This window comes from Falco naumanni, chromosome 4, assembly GCF_017639655.2.
Source record: "Falco naumanni isolate bFalNau1 chromosome 4, bFalNau1.pat, whole genome shotgun sequence".
Lineage (NCBI taxonomy): Eukaryota > Metazoa > Chordata > Aves > Falconiformes > Falconidae > Falco > Falco naumanni.
The window spans coordinates 3,925,675-3,945,185 of record NC_054057.1 but is presented as its reverse complement, the minus strand read 5'-3'; the positions used below and the strand labels follow the sequence as shown (position 1 = coordinate 3,945,185).

General features: G+C 39.8%; 1 long non-coding RNA gene across 1 annotated transcript in view; it reads right to left on the bottom strand.

Annotated features, from left to right (window-relative positions):
* Nucleotides 1-436: 436 nt before the first annotated feature.
* Nucleotides 437-19,511, bottom strand: part of LOC121087751 — a 32,897-nt gene continuing 13,822 nt past the window's right edge. The window contains exons 2-3 of the long non-coding RNA XR_005827722.1: nucleotides 5,833-5,982; nucleotides 437-5,259 (exon numbers count right to left, since the gene is read on the bottom strand). This is a non-coding gene — a long non-coding RNA (uncharacterized LOC121087751). The remainder of the gene's footprint in view (nucleotides 5,260-5,832; nucleotides 5,983-19,511) is intronic.

Here is a 19,511-nt window from a genome sequence, read left to right as displayed (position 1 = left end):
TGTACCTAGTGATGTCCCCCCAGGGGTCAGTACTGGGTCCAGTCTTGGTCAACTTACTCATCAGTGACATGGATGAGAGGACAGAGCGTAGCCTCAGCAGGTTTCCTGATGATACAAAACTGGGAGAACTGGCTGATACACCAGGAGGCTGCGCTGCCATTCAGTGCTGGGCAGGCTGGAGAGCTGGGCGGGGAGGAACCTCATGGAGTTCAACAAAGGCCAGCGCGGGGTCCTGCCCCTGGGGAGGTACAACCCCACACACCAGCACAGGCTGGGGGTGGGCAGTGCTGGGGGACAGCCGGTTGCCCGCGGGCCAGCGGTGGCCCTGTGGCCGAGAAGGCGGATGGGACCCTGGGGAGCGTTAGGGGCAGCATGGCCAGCGGGTGCAGGGAGCTGATCCTGCCCCTCTGCTCGGGCTGGTGAGGCCCATCGGGAGTGCTGGGCCCAGTGCTGGGCCCCCCAGGTCACGGGAGACTGGGAACTGCTGGAGAGGGTCCAGCGGAGGGCTGTGAGGAGGATGAGGGGACTGCAGCATTTCCCTTGTGAAGAAAGACTGGGAGAGCTGGGCCTGTTTAGCCTGGAGAGGAGAAGACTGAGAGGGGATCTTATCAATGTCTACAAATATCTTAAGGGTGAGTGTCAAGTGCCTGGGGCCAGGCTCTTTTCAGCAGTGCCCAGCAACAGGACAAGGGGCAAGGCCACAAACCGCAACATGGGAAGTTCCTTCTGAATATGAGGAAAAACCTCTTTACCTTGAAGGTGACAGAGCCCTGGCACAGGCTTCCCAGAGACATTGTAGAGTCTCCTTCTCTGGAGATGTTCAAAACTCGCCTGGACACCACTCTGCTGCAGGTGAACCTGCTTTGGCAGGGGGTTGGACTAGATGATCTCCAGAGGTTCCTTCCAATCCTGATCACTCTGTGATTCTGTGATTCATTACCCATACTGCTTCTTACTGCTCCTATGGTAGTTTCAGTTTTAGGATAAGAAGTATTTCTGGTCCTCATCCCTGCCTATAGACTGGGTTGCAGGTTTTTTTCTGCTTTTCATACTGCTTTCTGATGTCTGCCTTACATCACAGTATAGTCTCAGTGTCTCCTGCTTCCTGGTTTTCTTTCATTTGAGCCAGTAGGTTGGTTTGAGGATTTTTTTCCTAGTATCCATGATTGCTTTGATAGCTTCCCTGGATAGTACAGCAGTCTTGGTAATTGGAAGCTACGCTGTCACACTGGATGTATGTATCTTGACAGCCTTTCCTGTGAGAAACTTGTCTGCCACATATGAATCTGTCATTAACAAGGAATTCTTAATGTTTCCAGAGTTTCATAGAGCTACAAGAGTTCTCAGCTTTTGGTATAATTTCCTCTTCTGCTTGGCTTTAAGTAGAAAAAAAGAAAAACAGCACAACAGCAGTCTTGTCCATGATCTCCTTCTGTGGGCTCACGTTACTCATTGAGTACTTTTATCAGTCTTCCCAGTGTTTCAGGTGCAACAGCATCTTTTTCATTTCTCTTCCATCTTTTCCCAAAAGGATAGTAAAAAAAATATTTTCTTTTCTCATCCTTATTCCTTTGTGCATACACTAAATTACTTTTTTAACCACTTCCTTGTTTGTGTAGGTTATTTTGTCTGGAAATCCACCACCACATTTTTAAAAGTCCCTCCAGGCCATCTGTTTACTTTACTCCTAGCTTTATTTTCTAGTTAATCATATTTGAAGGGGGAGGTTTGTCTCTCTGGAATTACTGCTGCTGACATGTTTCTACATCATGTAATGGATGATAATACAAGAAGACTCCACATTTATAACACTAACCTGTTTTTTTAATAAGCAAACTATTTACACAGATGCTGAGACTGCAATTAACACCAAAGCCATGTGCATTCAGATTAGGTTATGTGTGGTCTTTCAGATCTCCCTGCAACCTGTGTTCTTCTCCCTGGTTTCACACAGATTGCTATACTCAGTTATCTTTATTTATTTTCCCAGCCCAAGGAATTGTATGTGATTTAACAGCAGCTAGAGAAGTCAGATGCTGAGCACTTATCAGTAGTGGTGGCAGCTGTTATTCCAATAAATCTGTCTTTTCCAGCTTGGCTTTATATTTAAGTACTCACTTAAGCAAGCCTGAATCTATGTTAAACAGAAATCCTCTCAAAAAAGGGGATTTTACGTATTAGCTCTGGCAACTTTATCTGTTTACTAGGAAAGCAAATTTTCAAAACTTTTTGCTCATATTGCACATATAATGCAGGCATATGCAGATAAAGTTACCAATTTTGAGTATTAATGAGCTTTCCTTAAACCCGCCACTGGTCTTGTACACCTTATCTCACTTGGACTGTCACCCATATAGGATATCCAATAAGTCTATGCCAAATAAAGCAGTGTATTATGTTGATTGAAAAACATTTAGCATACTCAGATTTATTCTTTGATCATAGACTATGATGGTATTGTCAAGATAAGTATAAAAGGCACATTTAAAATTACTTTAGCTTAAATATTTAAACATTACTATTTCTAAATCCAAATGTATATAGAGATGTTCTAAATCATATGAGCTGCTAAAAAGAAACTCTAAGCTTTTCCTATAGTTTTTGACTCAACCAGCTAGACATGGCAAAATATATCACAATATTTTGATAAAACATTAAAACATGACCATTACAATGCACTATGTACTGTGGAGGGCTCTTTAGTCAGTAACTCCTGTGTTAAGCTAGAAACATATATAATTCAGGCAAATCTCGGAAAGAAATGACAATTCAGACCTTGCACTTAAAGCACTGTATCCTTTAGCGTAAACCAGCAATGCAAGATTCATTTCACATTTAAAAATTAAACAAACACCTAGAAATCCAAGTTATGACAGCAATTACAAAATGAAGACTTTCAGAAAATGCAGCTAATTTTCCTTTACCCAATTATGTTCAGTCTTACTTAAAAATTAATATATATGTAGAGGCATATTGCATTTTTCCAGGAAAAGAGGCATAGTATGTTTTCTTACTTCACACTGCAGTAGAAGCGACCACATCTGCTCACCTCAGAAAGCAGATGGATGTTCAAACACTGTATCAAAGTATATATATTTCAAGGAGAAAATTTAACTGCCTGGGTGTCACAGTTTAATTCAATATAGCTGAAGCAGGAAGATTAGAATTTTAAAAAAAATTCCTGAGTTAATTGATTGATGAATAACAGCTTCCAAGAGCAGACCTTTATTCATCTCATTTCATATACCCTGATCTGAAACTCACTCAGATTACCTGAAGTTATAAAAAAAATGATAACTAAGGACACACTGAAGTGTGCACTGCACACTTGCAGTTTCTATTTTCTAGCATTTTTCTGGGATTTTAATTTACTGGAGTTACATGACTAGAATACTTATTTCTATAGAACTACTTTTAGAGCTTGCGTCAAGTAATATTAAGAGCAAGTATTTCCCCACAGTGTTTCTGTGAAGAGCAATAATGACCTGGTGCCATTTCCCTCTCTCAGGAGAGAGAAACTTTTTACAACTCTCAACCATAGACAAATGGCAAAGCTTCTTAGCTCCAATGATAAACATTTTTATAAAGATGGTTATTGATGCAAATGCTTCTGTGTTTTCTGCCAGATTAGCTTTCCTGCCCAATAGCTTATACAATTGAAGAGGTGTTTGCTAAAATGTTAGTTATATAGGTACAAACAACTTAACAACAGAAGAACAGAAGCATGAAGTCTGGAACGTGAAATCTATACACATCATAAGTTATTGTGGATCTATTTGATTTTATCACTGCCAAATGGTTTTAAAACATTGGATTCCTTTCACTTGTGCATCTCCTGCAAGCATATAAATGTCAACTCGTTCAATTATAGACACCTAATAGCAGGCAGCAAATTGTCTAAATAGTAAAAAGGAAATTTAAAAGATTTAGGTTTTGAGATAGCAAGAGTCAATTAGAAACATAATAAAAAGCATAAAGCTTTGGAATATAGTTAAGATTGTATCTCCTTAAAGAATGATCTACAATGCATCATATTCAGCAGCCCCATAGCTTGCAATGCACTTATTTGAACTGGATACAGCCCTGTACAGAACGTACATGTTTTCATAGGGACAGTGTGATGGGATGTTCCACACTGATTAGGCATGTCATGCTCTGATTACATTTAGCCCTTCACTGGGCAGTGAATGAAGACAGGAAAAATATCTTCCTAGTCACCCAGACTGGCTGAATGAACATTCAATCTGTGAAGAACTGAAGGAAAAATTAAAGTACATGGAGAACCTGGGGTTGGTTTTTTAGCAAAATCCTAAAACATGTGCTGTTCACACAAATTTATATATAAAAAAATGAGTATTTGTTCTTCCAAAATAAATAAATGTTTTGCAATAGAACTCCATCATCTCTGACGCTGAGTATAGTGGATTTCTTCTGTCACAAGAGTGATGGAGTATGACCAGTTTTAAGCAAGCCATATCATGTAATTATTATCAACATCCATATATATTCAATTGGACAGGCAATTTTTTTTTTTTTCCCCCTGATATTGGCTTCCATAAGCTCTATGGATAGGCCTTTTTGTCTTCTGGAATGTTCATAATACTATTGGGAAATTGATTTCTAAATTATAAATGAGGCAGGCTCATTTATAATAAACAGGTTTTTTTAAAAGATCAGGTTTTTGGAAGTCAGTTTCTAACATTAATATGAACTGTCATTGTAAGGAGTTTGTTGAGCACAGCTAGAGCAAAGAAGATGAGCAAAGTACAGAACAACACTATAGAAGAGGACATAACTGAACAGAACAGATAAAATGGGATGCCAAAAAATATATGGTATGAGAAGTCAGAAGGTTTAAGAAACTATGAACTTTAAAATTATTGTTTCACTTACAGCTTGACAGTCATAATAAGTTGTCATCTAACTGGTATCATCAAAACAAGTGACTAGCCGAGTTTACTAGCTGTAAATAGGCAGCTGCGTAGAAATGGCCTAAAGCCCAGGTTCAAGCTGAATTTGTCACTTTTTCACAGTACTTTCCTGAAAAAGCCTATTCAAGGGTCAGGTCAGCTCTACAGCAACCCAACTAGTGCACCTAGTAAAGAATCCCCATGTAAGTACATAAGGTTATGCCTACTTGCTACATGGATGTGCTGCAGGATACTGTGACTGACCTGCCGTCAGGCTGGCATCATATCATGGAGGTCAGCAAAATGAGATGGCTGAAGGTTCTTCCAGGAAGGCCCCACTGAAGTCCTACTGCAAAGCCAAATGGTTTGTGTGAGCTCAAGCTTCAGCTCAAGGAAAACTGCTTGTAACAGAGATACACAATTTCAAGGTTTCAAAGCATTTTGGGGCCACACAGCTCTCATACAATGTGTAGGTATGCTCAGGGGCTATTAACAGTTATAGTATCTTTGTATCTACCTCCTAAGTTCAATAAATAAGTATGTCACATGGCCAAATATCACTTTATATGTGCCAGTGACTGTTACCCACAAATTTGTCCCTCCTTAGCTTATTGTTTTTCTTCCTTTAGGCCCCAGTTTTGCAGAGTTCCAGAGCTGTATCACGAGGATGCCGTTAGACTCAAGACCTTAGTCAAATCGGTTTGGAAAAGAGACTGTGATATAGATGTCTACAATGCCGAGGGTTTCAGGATACTTGAGTTTGCTGTAATTAAAAACAAACACACACACACACAAACCCAAACCAAAACAAACAAAAGAAAAACTAACAGAAAAGCAAACAGAAAATAAAGCAACATGAAAGCAGTAGAAGGTTACATTCTCTACAAAAGATTTCTTTCACACATTAAACTATTGAAGTTACTTGGAATTAGCTGGTCTGTAGAAAACATTCCTCTGGTCCCCATTCTTCTTCTTCTTTCTGTTCTCTTCTTTGGAGTTGCGAAGGCACCCAGAAATGGGCTCTTGTCCACTTCAATCACATCTTCACTTCAGAATCAACTAGAAGTCAGCACTATTGGCAAAGAAAAGAATAGAACATTTCAAGAGAAAGTAATCTTACTTGCAAACCTTCATCAATCTAATTTTTGTTTCTTGTTTGCATTCTGGAAACAATACTTTTACGTTGCCACTATATCCTTGCAACAATTATAATCTTCAGGTGTCTATTTTTTTAAACTAATGCTTTTTATTCACAAATAAAAATGGGATTGAAAAAAGAATGCTGGCAAAGCTAGTAAAAGAAAAAGCCTTTTAAGCAAAAGCATTCTGGTCATCATTCTCCTAAGACACCATATTAAAGGTTTTCTTCTATATTCATTTTAATACTATAAACAAGAGTTAACTGCTTCCCAAGGGCAGTGGCATGAAGGTGCCACAATATTAGCAGTATTGCAGCAAGTAACAGGCTCTGATGTGACAGAATAATAATAGAAAATACATCTATTTCAGGAAGAAAGCATACTAACTTGTAGACAATTTCACACAGTGGAGAGATATTGAAAACAACTTAAACTGGCTTCCTAAGAAAGATGGTAGGATATTAGCCTACTGCCTCTCTTTCCTGAGAGACACAACCAAGTGCATTACAAAGAAGAATGAGACGAGTGCTATTTTTGAAAAAGGGTAGTTAACTATTTCTACTAATACTAATAACACTTGGGTCTTCATATAAAGTTTTCTGTCTCACAGCACTTTGCAAGTGTTGTTTTACAGTGCATTTCAGCCAGGGAATTAAAAAGAAAAGCATTGTCAAAGGGAGGAAAAAACATGCCCAAACCATTTCTGTTACTGCCAAGAACGCTCATCTCCTGTGTCCTCATCCTTACAAGTTCACACCTAGAGAAGGCTGAGTATCAAAGTTATGGAGGGAAGGGTAAAGGGAAACAGGCTGACTGGAAGGAAGCAGTGATGGGAAAATAAGGGGCAGGAAAACCTTGGAGGAAGTACAGTCTGATAGAACAGAACGTGGAAAGCTCACACAGTTTGGAGGGCCAAGACCCAGAGGTAAAGATGGTTCATTACCATTCATATAGACTGCCAACCACCTTGGCTAGTAGACCACAGATATGACAACACTGCACTGCACTACGTAGTTCTAGTGGGGTATACGGCACCTGTTGCACAATGAATAACGTTTCACCATGATCTAGGGGACAAAATAAAGAAGCATCTAACTGAAGCTGCTAGGAAGTTTAGTAGACAACAGGTAATCCTCTACACTACGGATGGGTTTGCTTTTCCCACAACTGCTAAATGAGAAAAGGCCCTACTTAGCTCCTAGGCTAGTGGAAGACAGTTTTGGTCCACCTGTCTATATTAAGAAGTGTATTTCTTTCCATTATATCATTATTCTGCTACAGGGATCAAGGAATGAAAGAAAAACTCTGCTGTGCAATTCACTAGAGCAGAATACAAAGTTCCTTTTCCAAAATATCCCTCAAGCAACATCTCTTTGCTTTGTGTCCATCGCTAGTAGAATCTATAATCTGCCATATGGAGTTCACTCTAGACACTGCATTGGCTCGGTTACAGCAATTACCTGGAAAACACTGTTTCAGCTACTAAATCTTCAGTTTTAATGAACTTACAAAACCAAATCATCCCCAGCAGTGAACCACTGCACTCCTCAGTGTTTAGGCCTCATAGGAACAGTGATTGCATGTGTCACCCCACAAGACCTACTCTCTCTTAGACAGCTCTTCACCATCCCTAGAAGTCAGGCTCCATACTTAAAGTAAAAAGAAAAAACCTCTAGATAATACTGCTGTTTCAATGAACAACAATGCCAAAAACATTTATTTCTAAGATCTTCAATTCTAGCCACACTTGATCTCTGCAAAATAAATTGCACACTAGGAAAAAAGCAAAATACAGTAGATCCATTCACCTTTTCTATAGTAGATCTCTATTCTGTGCAATGCTCCCCCTTGTTTAGTAATGTGGGAAGGACTGCAATTTCCTGTTGTATCAATCCCAAGGAATGCAAGTCCCTGCTAAGAAACACAAATTCTGTGGTAAAAATCCCTGTTACAAATATGACATTTAGAGAAGCAATGTGCAAGAGGCTTCAAGTGTTTAGTTACTATCTAGCCATGTAGAATGTAGCACATAACACTGAAAACATCACTTTTTCACCAGATGCTCATTCTACCATCTCATGTTAATTCTATCACCAGGTATTTAACTCTATCTGACCAGACTCCTCTATGTCTTACCCCTGTGCAATTATTTACGCTTATTTTAATTTGCCATAAAGAGTAGGTAAGGTGGCCATCCAGTACTGATGTGACATATAACATCCTCTTTGTAATAGAACAAAGTGCTATGCATTGAAGAATTTTTTGAAATACCCAAATTCTTAAATATCGGTATAGCACCACATAGACAAATTGAATAAAATGTATAGCAAAAAAACTACTTGGAGACAAATATTTTTGCCTTAGCAAACTGTGGATTTAATCTTGAAGAAGTCTAAAGCACATTGTTAAAAATAATCTTTCCAGAGCAGACATAAACATTCAGGTAAACTTCTGTTTACTTCTACTATTGTTTGATCATTGTTGTCACCAAGAGCCAAAGTAACGGACCATGAATTCACCTCGCCTTAACTCAGGGGTCCTCAAACGGCCCGCGGGCTGGATACGGCCCCCCAGCATCCTGTCCTCAATCCGGCCCCCGGTATTTACAGACCCCCCCCCGCTGGGGGTTGGGGGGGGAAACCAAGCAGCCACAGATGACTGCCTGCCACTTCATCCGCGCGCCGCCCCCCTGGTTAAAAAGTTTGAGGACCCCTGCCTTAACTACTGAAAAATTAACATTTACTATGGAATTGAGCTTACTTGTATGTTGTCAAAGGTCATTTTTAAAGGTTTCAGGGCAGAAAACGGAACACTTGATGTCATCAAAAGTGAGATAAATGACTGGTGTCTGCCCCTAATACAGTGCCATACTTCTGCAGTTAACAATACTATGAAGAAACCAAGCCATATTTGCCACAGAATTTTGCTTTGCATCCCATATCTTCACTCCCTGTCTTGTTTGCATAACTCTGTTGCCTTGTATAAATACACAATATATACATTTTTCTAACAAGAATACATCTGGGGTTTTTTGCTTTCCCATCAAGTTTGAACTGTCTTTAGCTTGGTAGAATTAAGATGCATGTAGGAAAAAATATATATTAAAAAAAGCCTTTACGTTATTCAACAATTTTACATGAGTACAGAACTGGGGAAAAAAAACACCCATCTTTGAAGCGCACATACCATCATACTGTGGCATTATATTACCAGGTGGTTATAAAACATGATGTTATGTGAAATGATGATACACCTGTGTCATAGAGAGGCGCTGTGCTGGACCTTGTTCACACCAACAAGGAGGGGCTAGTGAGGAAGGAGAAGCTCATGGGCAGCCTTGACTGCAGTGACTATGAAATGGTGGAGTTCAAGATCCTTAGGGAAGCAAGGAGGGCACACAGCAAGTTCACTACCCCGGCCTTCAGGAGAGCAGACTTTGGCCTCTTCAGGGATCTGCTTGGTAGAGTACCACGGGATGAAGCCCAGGAGGGAAGAAGGGCCCAAGAAATCTGGTTAATAGTCAAGGATCACCTCCCCCAAGCTCAAGAGCGATGTGTCCCAACAAAGAGGAAGTCTGGCAAAAAACCTAGGAGGCCTGCATGGATGAACACAGAGCTCCTGGACAAACTCAAACACAAAAAGGAAGCCTAGAGAGGGTGGAAGCAAGGACAGGTAGCCTGGGAGGAATACAGAAAAGTTGTCCAAGCAGCCAGGGATCAGGTTAGGAAAGATAAAGCCCAGATAGAATTAAATCTGGCCAGGAATATCAAGGGCAACAAGAAAAGTTTTTATAGGTACATCGGTGATAAAAGGAAGACCAAGGAAAATGTGAGCCATCTCCAGAGTGAAATGGAAGACCTATTTACCTGGGATAGGGAGAAAGCTGATGTACTTAATTTTTTTGCCTCAGTCTTCATCAGCAAGCGTTCCAGCCACACCACCAAGCCACAGAAGGCAAAGGCAGTGACTAAGAGAATGTACTGCTCACTATCAGAGAAGATCAGGTTCAAAAACACCTAAGGTGCACAAGTTCACGGGGCCTGATGAGATGCATCTGTGCGTCCTAAGGGAACTGGTGGATGAAGTGGCTAAGCTGCTATCCATCATATTTGAGAAGTTGTGACAGTCTGGTGAAGTTCCCACTGACTGGAAAAGGGGAAACGTAACCGCCATTTTTTTAAAAAAGGAAAAAGACTCAGGAAACTACAGGCTGGTCAGTCTCACCTCTGTGCCCAGCAGTATCATGGAGCAGATCCTCCTGGAAACTATGCTAAGGCAAATGGAATACAAGGAGGTGATTGGTGACAGCCAACATGGCTTCACTAAGGGCAAATCGTGCCTGACAAATTTGGTGGTCTCTTACAATGGGTTTACAGCATTAGTTGATAAGGGAAGGGCAACTGACATCATCTACCTGGACTTGTGCAAAGGTTTTGACACTGTCCCACACAACATCCTTGTCTCTAAACTGGAAAGACATGGATTTGATGGGTGGAACACTTGGTGAATAAGGAGTTGGCTGGAGGGTCGCACTCCAAGAGCTGTGGTCAACGGCTCAGTGCCCAAGTGGAAACCAGTGACGAGTAGCGTTCCTCAGCATCTTTGTGGGCGACACGGATAGTGGGATCGAGTGCGCCCTCAGCAGCTTTGCTGACAACACTGAGCTGTGTGGTGCAGTCAATGTGCTGGAGGGAAGGGATGCCATCCAGAGGGGCCTTGGCAGGCTGGAGGGGTGGGCCTGTACAAACCTCATGGAGTTCAACAAGGGCAAGCACAAGGTCCTGCACCCGGGTCAGGGGCAACCAACCCTCGGTATCAATACAGGCTGGGAGGAGAATCTATTGAGAGCAGCCCTGAGGAGAAGGACTTGGGGGTGTTGGTGGATGAGAAGCTCAACAGGACCTGGCAATGTGCACGTGCAGCCCAGCAAGCCAACCGTACACTGGGCTGCATCAAAAGAAGCGTGGCCAGCAGGTCTATGGAGACGATTCTCCCCTGTTGCTCTCATGAGACCCCACCTGGAGTACCGCGCTCAGCTCTGGGGGCCCCAGCATAAGAAAGATGTGGACCTGATGGAGTGAGTCCAGAGGAGGGCCTCAAAGATGATCAGAGGGCTGGAGCCCATCTCCTATGAAGACAGGCTGAGAGAGTTGGGGTTGTTCAGCCTGCAGAAGCAAAGGCTCTGAGAAGACCTTATAGCAGCCCTCCAGCACCTAGAGGGGGCTTATAAGAAAGATGGGGATAGACTTTTTTAGCAGGGGCTGTAGCGATAGGACAAGGGGCAGTGGCTTTAAACTACAAGGGGATATATTTAGGATAGATATAAGGAAGAAATTCTTTACAATGAGAGTGGTGAGACACTGGAACAGGTTTCCCAGAGAAACAAGGCCAGGCTGGATGGGGCTTTGAGCAACCTGGTCTAGTGGAAGGTGTCCCTGCCCATGGCAGGGGGATTGGAAATAGGTCATCTTTAAGGTCCCTTCCAACTCAAACCATTATATGTTTCTATGACAGAGAATGTTAGCTGCTTTGGAATAGTATCACTTGCTGTTCTGAGAAAGAAAAATTCCAAGGAAACTTACATAATGGCTGCATCCAACACTGAAGAAAATTACTTGAAAATAGTTTCAACTTCACCACCCAGAGCATACATTAAATGCATTATCTGTATTGAGCTCTGCTGCATCTCTAAATTTAGTGAAATGCGGTTTTCATCGAGGCTAATGAAACTGGTAATCCCTATGGAAAGTGAAATTTCAGCATTTTCTTTATTCAGTGGCTTCTTATTTTCCCACCAGACCACCTCAGGCTATGATTTATCAGAGCTGAGAAGCTAAGGTTTGAGGGCCTTTTAAAATATGTGGATAGGAAAACTTTTTGGAAAACTTGGTGTTGAAGGAAGAAGTGATAATGATGCTATTGCACTACTACAGACTCAGAACAAGGGTAGTAGGCACCTAGCCACTGAAATGGCCTTCTTTTGTCTGAGGTCTAAAATAGAAGTGTAATTAGCAGAAGCTTTACCAAAGATTATTGAGTTGTTTTTTTTCCCACAAGAGGAAAAGCCTATACTCCTATTTCAGTGGGATGTGAAGCTGTAGTTCTGCATAATGCTAGGTCACATAGCAGTAAACATTCCTTCTGTCTTAACTGTGGGCACGTAACCACAGTTTATTGAACTTCCTAGATGACACAATTTGGAGCTTATATTGGTTTCATGCTTTTGTGACAACTCTATGTCACTACAGATGCAGCTGCTTCCCCCCAAAATTGAAGTGATACAGATCAGCCATCCCCAGCTAGCGTAAAGTCAACAGGAGCAAACCTAGCCTGCAAAAAAATTTCAGAGAAGTCTAACTGAGCCATGTGAGTGGGGCGTTTTGTCTTGTGGCCAGGGTGGTTTCCATCCAAGGCTAAGAGCTCTAATGTTGGATTTACTGTATCACCATGTTATAGCTCATACACAGATCCAAAGATCAAAGAATCCATGTGATGCTCAGTAAAAAGTTATGAGGATGGGACTTACCTCTAGATTAAGACATCCAACATAGGGTTCTACATGTAGTTAGTGGAGAACTGATCAATATTACCAATAGAATCCAAAAGCAATTCAGCTCAAAAGTCTGTTCTGAATTTGGCAGCTCCTAAGGCCAGCATGGGTAAGAGCACTGTTTCTGTGCCCATTTGTATGCAAACGAATGATGCATCTGTCAACCCACTTCATTACTTTCAGCTCCTGAACCCAAATGACCAAGGGCCCACGCGTAGCAGGATCAATCATAAGCTTTGTCACAAGGCTGAAATTAACATCCCTACATACCATAAGGGCCACTCTACTTCCACAGCGTGATCCCTATGTATCTGTACTTCATCTCTGTGTCTTTACTTCAAAGATCCACTTAAAAGCAAACAAAACAGAAGCATAACAGTTCAGATTTGGTTTAACACCAAAGCTCAAATGGTATAATTTCCTATCAGCATTAAGTCCTCTCAGAGAAATATATAATGGCATAAGCACATAAAATTACCTAAATGCCTGAGGTACTGAGCTGCCTGCTGAAGCATATACTGATGCCATACATCCTGTAGGCAGCTTTTGATGACTGACACCTAAGAAAACCAGTATGGAATTTAAATCTCCCCCTACGCAGACTTCTCAAGCTCTCCATCCAATAATTACACCTCAGCATTACAGCAAGCTTCAAGCACCTTTTGACGCCATGACATTTAACTGAAAATGGTTCACCTGTCAGCAAAAGTTTGTACGAAGATGCTAAAGATATCCCCTGCAGATCAACTTAAAAGCTTTTCAGTTTGATTAATAGCTGAGAGTCTGATTATATTAGTATTAGCTAATTGATTTGGGGAACAAAAACCTACTGCCTTAGGTTTAGCCTGTCTTACAACTGCCCTATAGTTTGCTGGTAAAGCTGAATAGTCAGAGACCAAGTCTTACCAGATGCAGCAGAGACTGAAAATTGGATGTTTTCCAGCTCAGCAATTGGTATAGACGCTATCTGGATTATGCAGTCCCTTATTAAGAAGTGTCAAGGATTAGCCAGAACTAAAAACACTTGTGGGATTAGGGATTTATTTATACGGGGACAATCAGGAAAGTGAATTAACTAAAAATGTTACTTTAAAGAGAAGCTGTAAAACTGCATTAAACCCTAATGTGGATGTTCTCCTTTAGAATTACATTTGAATGATCTAACTTCACTGTAGAAGTAAATTAAATTAAATTAGGACCACTTGAATTCTGGATAAGAAGGTCCTTGGAGGTTTTAATGATGTTTAACTGATCTATTTCTAAGTCACATCTCTGGTTGACTCACATTAATTTTCATGAATTGCTCCATATCAAGACAAATCTCAAGTCCTGAAATGAGGAAACTCTACAAAAAGAAAAGTGACTGCTAAATTAATGGGAACAAAATATTTCTAAAAACAGTTGCAACATGGCTTGTTCATCTGCAAAGGCAACAAATAGTAAGCAATCACAATGACTCCAGACCTGTATACTGAAGAACAAGATTCAGGAACAAATAAGTCTTCTTGTGACACTCAAGTGAGGCTCCTTCTGTACTTCTCACATTGTTGTTTAGCTACTCTTACACCAATATTTTAGATTTTAGGAAACTTCAACAATTGTGGAAGGCATTTAGATCAAAGTTAAGATTTATAATTAAAGAGCTGTAAACTATTGACATTTCAAGAAAGCAGCTTTTTTTTTTTTTTCATTCCAACATTCAACTGTTGGAGTCAAACAAAACAAAACACAAACCTCTTCTTTTTTTTTCATTTCTGTAATCTGTGTAATCCATCATCGACAACTTCTACCCAGTCTAGTTATTGTGTGGTATTAGAAAGCCAATGGGACAAATGGATGTTCAACAACCCAAACATCCCATTTGCAGAGGGGAAGGAACCGCATGGCTTTATAGTATAATTGATACGTGAGTCAAAGTATGCACCAGTTTGTTTATTGTAAATTCAGCGAACTTACCATTGTCATCTTTCTATTGTGTATCAAGTTCCTTCTGTGCTTCTACTTTCTATAGAACAAATGCTATTACAGATACTCATATTTGGGGTGTGCATAAGACTTCATTCCCTCATACAAGGTTTCCTTCTCCTCAAGAGGTAATGTAAGAATATGCATTTTAAATTTTAATACTAGGCATCATAAATAGGCTTTCCTTACAAAGAGATAGTTTCTCGAGTTCCTCACATGACATGCAGTAATGAGCATCATATCACTGTAGACAGGTTATAGTAATTACAGTTCAGAGAATATCTCTATACTTAAGAGGTGAAAAAAAGGCTGGAACCAGGCTAAAGGATACTGAGCCATTGCTTCAATTCCCTTTGTCTTCACCACTGTCAGTAGCTAAGGGTAAAAGCATCCATATTATGCGTCAAAAGAAGCAAACTTGGATTTTCCTTGTGCACAGGATAATCTGGGAAGGCCTGACCTCTGTTGCTAATAGCAAACACCTATTTAGATTAAAATACAGGTCTTAAAATATCTTGCTCTTGAACACATGCACCTACAAGGATGTCACGTCTAATTTAGGCCTTTTGGGAGGCTTACTATTTTCACATCATATTTTACTGATGTCTTAGTATAGTTGCAGAAATAAAGTACAACATGTCAATTCAGTAACAGCCATGCTTCAAAAACTTTCTCCTCACTTAAAAGAATAAAATAAAAAGATACTTTGTACCAAAATCCAAAGCCATTTCATTATTTACATTATGTCTGAAACAACATTCATGCTACCAGTATTGTTCAAGGAGCAGAAAAACTAAAAAGCTATAGCAAAGCTTATCTTAGCACTTTTTTCTTTTTCCATTATGGAATGAAGACTTCAGCATTTTGATTAATAATTCCTGTTGGTTGACTCATTACATCATCATTTTCATTAGAACGGAAATATGACTTACCTATTACAGAGCAAAATGTACAAAAGTAGGGAGGGAGTTGCATTTATGAACAAGGTAGAGAATGCAATCTGTCTCTGAACTTTCAGGAAAACACCAGGGGCTAAAACTAGAGGGGTTAAGGGGAGGAAAGTCTGCCAGCTTTAAAACTAAAGAGGAAGCTAATTTAACCTTGACTTCCTTAGTGTTTATGAAATCCTAGCATCCAAGCAGACCTTCAAATGAAAAAAACAACTCTGCTTCTCAGTTACTCTGGGGTGACAGGGACTGCAGAACAGAGACCGTGGTTCTGCAATTCTGGTATGCTGTGCCCATCAGAATATCCTGATTGTATTTTCTACTGGAAAAGATAAGTTAATTGTTGGGTTTTTTGGCCCTGAACCAGTAATGGCTTAAGCACATACCTAAAGCCTTCTGATTTAAACTAAAATACTGTATGTTTTTCAGGATTGTGATTGTCTTCTTGTTATGTGTTTGTTCAGACTCTTCCATGACAAATACAACAAACAAAACTGCAAAAGGCTGCCTGGTTCAGTAAAAAAAAAAAACCCACATTGCTTTCTGCTGACTTAATGAGCTGGATCAGCTCATGAGTAGTTGAACAAGCAACAGTGCCCATAAAAAAAGAGGTTGGACCATGGGCAGAAGTGGGACCAAGGTAGAACAGAATCTGAAATCCTCCTTTCAACAGTAGCAAACTACTAAACGGGCTTGGAGATCTCATCTCTTTGCAGGTTTTACAGACCCAAGTATGACATCTGAAACTACACAAGCTTCAATGCCTTTTTCTCTTCCCTTGCTTCCCACGGCCAGAGTTCTGCTAGATCTGTAAAAGGGAGCTGTTAAACCTTGCAAGATTTAGAAAAACAGTTGTTTGTTTGGTTTTTTTTAATTAATGTTCAAGTACTTCTAGTAGCTTCAGGGCATCAACACAGTCTTATAGGGAAAGTCCTGCCTACTTAGCAATAACCCTGATGCTTTCTCACGCTAATCAAGAGTGTTAAGTCTCCAGACAAGACATTTTTATATTTTTTTTTCCAAAAGCCAAGTCTTTTGCTGTAAAAATGACAATTCCTTTTCAGTTTCCATCCTCTCAAAAACCAGCTTCTGCAGTTAAACCTGAATCCTTTCTAAGTACTTTCTTTTGACTACACATCACACTCCAAAATTTAGAAGATAAAAGTTTTCCTTTATGAAAGCCAACATTAAAAGCTTTTAATAAAAATTGTTTTACAACTTTAACCATAAACCTGCTACTGGAAGACTATATTTTCAAGGTGCACTGCAAAATATTTAGGGGGAGATGTACAGAAATTTGTCTGGATTTTTCTGTAAATAATTATCAACATGCACTGGCAGACTTCATTGGAATGCACTAAAGAGCAGTAAAAAAAATGGTCTTTTTCTATCTATATTTAAATCAGACCTTTTTTCAAAAGCCCATTTCAGATCAGAAATTTTTTGCTTAAACCAACATTGGAAGAGATGAACTATTAAAAAAAAAAATCCCCACAAATGAAAAAAAGGATTATCCAATTTTATTTTCTACCCAGTTTTGATTAAAACTCAGTGATAAAAACCCTCAGATGCTATCGCACATAATAAATTGATATATAAGCAGCATCTGCAGAAATCCTAAAAATACATGCATCTTTCAATGCATATTAAATATCATACACCAAACTCATCAGCCTTCCACTGTGAAATAATACAAGTACAGGTCCCACAAGGTCCCACATGACAGTCTTTCATGCTGCCTTCTGCTTTTCTCCTGGACTAGAAATACTCTCATGACAGGTTCTTTCATAAAATTTATCATAAAAGGATAAAATTGATGGTATTTTCATTCTGATTGTTACCTCTACATACCCACAAATACATCAGTGGTTTTAAGCAGCTAAATCTTACCATTGATTGGAGAACAGAAAACAGATGTGTACGTGTGGAGGAAATGTAAGTGTAGGAAGGAAGGAAAGCAGAACCAAATGTGAAGACCGGCACACAAAATACAGTGGTAGCAAGTAGGGGATGTAACATATGATGGAACACTGCTCGTAATTTGAATATTCTTTTGGATTGGTAAATTCATAGTGCTTATATAACTAAGATTCTTCAGTTGTTAGCAAGCAAGCATATGAATGTATGAGTAGAAGAATGGTAAGAAGGAACAACAATTGAGAGAATGCATGGATTAATCAGCAGATAAGCAGGAATATAGAGATGATTGACGGTATAAAAGTGAGAAGGAAAAGCAGAGTGGCTAGACACTCTCTAGAGTCTCTGGAGACCGATATTTGCCTGGTGAGCTCTGCAGCAGTAAGGCTGTGGCTGTAAGGTGGATGGAGCATACACCGAGTATGGTATGAAACAGCTGGAGACTGGAGGAGAGAATGCATGTATGAGGAAAGGCCATCTTACTCAAATGCAAACACCCTCTCAATTATCCTTCTTAGTTCCTACTTTCAGAGTTATAATTGATTCCACTGTTGAAGGTAACTGAAGAGTGTGCCAGGAACGTTTGGAAATTAGAATTGGACAACAAAGAATCCAAAGACCAACAATTTGGATAATTTCCAAAGGCTAGCCGTTAAAGATCTGTTTCAGCTTATCTCTAGAATGCAGATAAAGTATCTAGCTACCCTACAGAAGATATTGAGTTGTTGGCAGCAAAGCTCTTTTTAATACATGGGGTACTACAAAGGTGTTAAATATTATTATTGTTACTAGTACTAGGAAAAAACAATAAAATAAAGTATTGAACAAAGGGCAGCACACTGTAATATTGTTACATCCTGCCTCAAAAAATATCTTTTTCTGTCAACAGTAATAAAAATATACTTAAAATATACATAAAAATGTAAGCTTGTAAAAATAAATCTCAGAAAAGTAATCTAAGGAGGGTGTGAGTGATATAAGAAATTGGCATTCGTTTGCTTGATTGCTTCTATGCTAAATGACCTGGGGATTGGGCTGAATACTCTAGACTCTCATAAGATTCTCTGTTAAAGTTGATTTATCCAAATCCATTGCTCTGTCAGAATTTGGTCATTTATGCACCTGTTGGGGAGAGAAATCAAATACTATAAACTCTCAAGGCAGTGATGAACTCCTGTATTGTAATTTTTTTCAGTCTGAAGCCACCACAGATCACTTAGATGTTGTGAATTTCTTTATTCCCTCCACAGGAGTCTGTACACACTGACCTTTCTTTACCCTATGCAACTTTGAGTGGAATAAAGAATATGCTGGTTTGTCACTAGGCAGCATAGCTTGGGTATACATATCCAAGATGACTTAACTAACCTGTTTGGTGACTGACAAAAGTCCACCCCAAAGCAGGATGAGTCTCAGTACAGACTGTTAAAACCTAAATACATCAAACAGCCTAAATTGAACTCCAGGCCCCTGTCTGGTTATGCTGTGCTTGGTACCCAAGCTAGCTGTTTTAAATCTAGCTCAGGCGTATCACGAGGAGCTATAACGACATTGCTAGATTGCAGTATAGATGTATGATATGAGAGATGACTATGGATATTCATCAGCTTTAAAAATTAAAAAATGCTCAGGATAAAAGCAGGAAAGAGACAAAGACAAATTTTTAAAGGAAATAAGATTTTACTTCCTGGAAATTGCCATTTAGACATAAAGCCTGATTAATGAAAATTTGGCGATGTTTCTAGCATCTAATCACATTTGCTCAGGACGATTTTCACTTCCACCTGTCCTGGTTATCCACTAAATTCCTAACCAGTGAACAGCATGTTTCCTCAGTCACCTGAAGCTTTGGTGGGAAGATTTCTCACTGATCCCTGTCCAAGAGGTTCTGATCCCAGTCCGAGAGGTTCTTCTCAGGAATGCCACACAAATTTTGAATATTTCTGGTTTTAGCTTCCTGGGCAACAAGCTTGTTCATTTGCTTATTTTGCCTTCACAATTTCAACAAGCAAAAGTAGTAGAACTCTCCTCAGATGGGAGCACTACTTTCTTATGGATTCATTTTTACCTCACTTCATGTTTT